The sequence below is a fragment of the Dipodomys ordii genome, unplaced genomic scaffold (assembly GCF_000151885.1).
Source record: "Dipodomys ordii isolate 6190 unplaced genomic scaffold, Dord_2.0 Scaffold89, whole genome shotgun sequence".
Taxonomy (NCBI): Eukaryota; Metazoa; Chordata; class Mammalia; order Rodentia; family Heteromyidae; genus Dipodomys; species Dipodomys ordii.
The window spans coordinates 1,221,446-1,225,977 of NW_012267305.1; the positions used below are offsets into that span (position 1 = coordinate 1,221,446).

The window sequence follows — 4,532 nt, forward strand, 5'->3', positions numbered from 1 at the left end:
ACAAAGGCGCCCGTGCAGCCATGACGCTCCGCCGCGCCGGAGCCCGCGGTGGCGCCCCCCGTCCTCCCCGTTGCCCGCCCCGGGGCCGACTGTGCTACCCGCCTCCCGAGCCCGCCGCCCACCTCTCCTCCCATCGCCGGAGTCACGCACCACGCCGCGCCAGCCACCATGTTACCCCGCGGCGGTAGCGACAGACGACGAGCGGGGGGCAGCTGGCCCACACACCCCCCCACCCTGGGCTGCCGGGCGCTCCGCGACGGCCATGTTAATGCAGGGCCATCAGCGAAGCCCGCGGGCCCGAGCGCCGCCGGCTCAGAGCCGCCAGCGAAGTTTGCCCGCGCCGCAGTCCCCGCCGGGCGCTCGCCGCCCGCCCGCCGCGTCCGTCCCGGGCTGGACGCCTCAGCACCGCCCTCGGCTCCCGCTCCTGCCCGCTGCCGCTGCCGCCCGGCGCTGGAACACGCGCCTCGCCTGCTTTGCCCACAGCCGCAGCCGCCCCTTCATCCCCTCCGCTCCCGCCCCAGCTGTGGGCACATCTGGCCTGGAAGGAGGGCTGCCCTTCGGCCAACACGGGCTCCGCGGAGAGGCCGACAGCCCACACCCGGGAGCAGAGGAGAAAGCATTTTGAAAAGTTTAAACACCTGAATCGCTGCTTCCTTCCCGTCCACCTAGCTAGACAGAAGGCGAAGGAGCGGGAAGGGCGCGGGAGGCGAGGCAGTGGGAGGCGGCGGCGGCAGGCGCGCTCGCTCGCTCAGTCGCTCGTTTAGTGGCTCGCTCGCTCCCTCGCTCGCTCGCGGAGGTGCGGCCCGGAAAGTTGTGAGGGCGCTGCGGCGGCAGCAGCGGCGGCGGCGGCGGCCGTGGCGACGAGCGCGGGCCGTGCGAAACGTACCTGTATTGTTCGCTAGTCTGGGCAGCGCAGGGCACGACGCGCGGCTCAGCACTCCCCAACCTCGCGCTAGCTGCCTCCACGAGAGCCGCCTGATTGGCCAGCGGGCTCCGCCGTTTAAAACAGCCTCCTCGCCCAACCATTGGCTGAGAGCCTCATGCATATTAAGTAGGCTCTGGCGCCCATTGGGCGCGGCCTCTGGGATTATTCATTCAAACAGAACAACCCGCCGACGCCGGTGTCTTGAGGCAAAACACAGAATAAAAATATTCTCACACCCCACCTCCTCCCCTCGCCGACCCCGCACTACCAGCCCGAAGTCTAACTTTGGAGAGGTGGTTTCGACTTTCCCGGAGGTCTTGCCCTCAGACGAGCAAAGTGAGTCTCGTGGCTCTGCCCTCTGCTCCCTAGACGCGCCAGCTGGGGCGCCCCACAACCTGGCCCCTGGCCCTCAGTAAGCGCCTGTGCCCCCGGAAAACCTCCCCGGACCGACCACCGACGGCTGACAGTCTTCCACCTGTATCCAGGTCCGCCGAGCAGGAGCAAGGTCCCGGCTGGAGCCAGGTCCCCATGTCCCGCCAAGAGCAACCCTGCACGCACACTGGCTCGGCGCCTACGGATCGCACTCAGCTAGGCTCTTGCCAGTAAATGCGAGAAAATCTGTATTGGCGCCTGCAATTGCAGAAACGGCGGGCTTCGGGGAGCTAGAAGTGGAGATCGGAGTTTTCAAAAATGGATGTCAATTGCAGTTTTGGACACTCTGGGTAGAAGTGACATGGCCTGCCTTCCCTTTCGTGACACACCCCCGATAAAGTACTCGAATGACAGAAAATTTCAGACATGGAAATGGGGAAGAAAATCATTCAAAAGCAGGAACTCCCCTTTCCAAAAGTGAAGAAAGCTATTTATGATTCTCCTATTTAGGCAGAAGAGCCAACAGAACATGAGTTTATCAAATGCCCTTTACAGAAGTAAGGACTGAGTTTCGAAATGTGCAAGACAAACGGCCGCTCACAAGCATCCAACCCTCTGCCGCACTCTTTCTCACTCAACGCTGGCATTCTACCACTTGAGGGACAGCTCCACTAGCTGCCATACACTTGCCAACGTATGGCTCTGAGCTTCTGCAGCCAGTCTTCGAAATCAAAAGGCACATGCAGTGCTGATTTGGAAAAGAGCCAATAGGTAGCAAACCATTATCCCAGGCCCACACTAGGACTTGATAAGGTTGTGCTTATGTACCTCTACTCCTAGTGATCTTCTCAGCTCCCTTCTAGCTTAACCATCTCCCAGCCTTCAGATCACTCACACCTCAGAGTTCTCATGACGGCGTAGACCTTTCCTCCAACCATCTCCCAGCCTTCAGATCACTCACACCTCAGAGTTCTCATGACGGCGTAGACCTTTCCTCCAGCAGCGAGCCCCATCTCATATAAGCGCATTATCAGGACCCCCCCATCTGCTCACATTACATCCAACCCCCTTCACCCTGCCTCTGCTGCCACAATCTATAAGGTAGGTACCCAGTACCTTATAGGCCAAACCACTCCACAAGTGGCTCCATGGCACCCCATCAAGACCTCTCCTTCCCCACCCCACCCCACTCCCCCTATTTGCCTAATCTTTTCAGTACATACATTGGATTTCCAAGTTATTCAATGGTACAGTGTCAATCGACGGAAAGGTTCTGTTCCAAGGAGCATCTTCAATCAAAGGAACACTGTCTTTCGAAGATTTACTCCTAGAAATAGCTTCAATCAAAGGAAGACTGTCCTTCGAAGTAACAGTTTCATTTGGAAGAATTGCTTTGTTCCTAAGAACACCTTCAATCAAAGGAAGAGTTTCCTTCAAAGAAACAGGATCATCCAAAGGAAGACTTCCATCCTTAGGAAGAATTTCATCTGAAAAAACAGTTTTGTTCCTAGGAACAGATTCAATTAAAGGAAGACCTCCCTTCAAAGGAACACCTTCATCGGAAAGAAGATTTTTGTTCCTAGAAAGAGCTTCGATCATTGGAAGAGTTTCCTTCGAAGGAAGACTTTCCATGTCTACTCTATAGAAGACCTAGTCTTGTATGAGCTTAACCTTGTAGTGGAGGTTGCCTTGAGCAGAACTTTAAGGAAAATGTCTATGACATCACTCAGTGTCAGAGATCTGAAGTTGGTTGCCATGCTTCCCAACTCACATACCATGCCAAGACACCATATGCTCCTCAGATCCAGCCTCCCTACTCCTCCAATCCCTGCCAGTAAATCTCCACTTAGAGGCCCATCGCTGCTTTGTTTACCTTTTGCGGCAGCCTGAGTGGCCAAATGGATTCCTACCTCACCCAAACTCTCAATTTAATCCCATGCAGTATACTATTAGTGGCTAGGCAAGATGGTATGCTTGTAATGCATACACTCTGGAGGCTGAGTCAGGAAGATGTCAAGTTAGAGGCCATCCTGGGCTTCCTATGCAGGCCAGCCCCATGTAAAAGAAAAACATGTAGTAACGAATAGCAGAAGGGAGATAGGGGAGGAGTAGAACAGGAAGGAAGAAAGAAGAAAGGAAGGAAGATGAGAGAGGCCTTGGGCCCTGTCACAATTCTTGGGATGTATTTTGCCATGACACTCCACCTCTTCCAGCATCAATATCCTCTGTCAAACAGATTCAACCCACTTTACCTGCGTACACCACTGTCCAATCAAATGTTGAGAGTAGCTATTAGTGAAAAGTAGACTGACTGATCAAAAGCTTCCAGGGGACTGGGTCCTACTCAGCTCAACCCATGCTAGAGGAATTTTCTCACATGTTCCTGGTCCTGAGTTCCATCCCCCGCACAAGAGAGAGAAGTGGGGGGGGCAGATGGACGCACAGACACACAGAGACAGACAACAAGTGGCAGAGAGACAGAGTCAAAGAGACAGAGGAAGGAGGAAGAGGAAGAAAAGGAGGCTAAGGAGAAGGCACCATCTCAGGAGAAGCCTAAAGAATAATCTGGAAGGTAAAAAGTTACAGATAGCCAAGGGCCCCAAGATTCAACCTGGTGTCAGGGTCTCAAGGCAAATCAGTGTCCCTGTTCAGAGCAGCCGAGGTTCCCTGGGAGCCTCTTTGCTTGAAACACCGAGGACAGTGAAGCAAGTGAGCACGTGAGGACGATGCTTTGGCACCTGTCTTGGGCATCCTAGAAAGCCCTTTAACCCCATCAGTCACCTCAGAGACCCTCACATGAATCAAAGCTTACACACAAAGGAGAACTTCCGACCAGAATCCCTTAATCTGCTTGGCTGCCTGGACAAGTTGTGAAAACACGAAAAGTAAACAAAAAAAGAAGAGTGGCAAATACTATGTAAAGAGATTTTCCATTCCTGTCAGTTGAAGGCCCCCAAAAGATTAAGAGGAATCCTTGTCATTCAAAACAAATGAAACTCTGATCCTTTGATCTACCTCAAACCCCACCCCACATCTACACACAGGCCCCAAAGTGTTCTTTAGCTGCCCAGAGCTTAAAGGTGACTTCCCAGAGGCCCACTCAAACCATGTGTTTCAGAGGTGGTTGAGGCCTGGAGCACTGTTGGAAGAGCTATGGAGTTACATAGCTATGCATGAGCTATGTGATACTCTAGCCCAGCCTCCTAGGACCACAGGATACAGTGGCCAAATGTGC

General features: G+C 54.3%; 1 protein-coding gene across 2 annotated transcripts in view; it reads right to left on the bottom strand.

Moving 5' to 3' along the window:
• The window catches only part of Hmgb3 (high mobility group box 3), a 5,260-nt gene extending 4,288 nt beyond the window's left edge, over nt 1–972 (bottom strand). The window contains exon 1 of one of the 2 annotated variants that reach the window (XM_013025992.1): nt 887–972. The gene's annotated coding sequence lies outside the window, so the exon portion shown is untranslated. Of the gene's footprint in view, nt 1–638; nt 731–886 lie in introns of those variants that run through there. The other variant, XM_013025993.1, reaches the window with a different exon arrangement.
• Nucleotides 973–4,532: the final 3,560 nt, after the last annotated feature.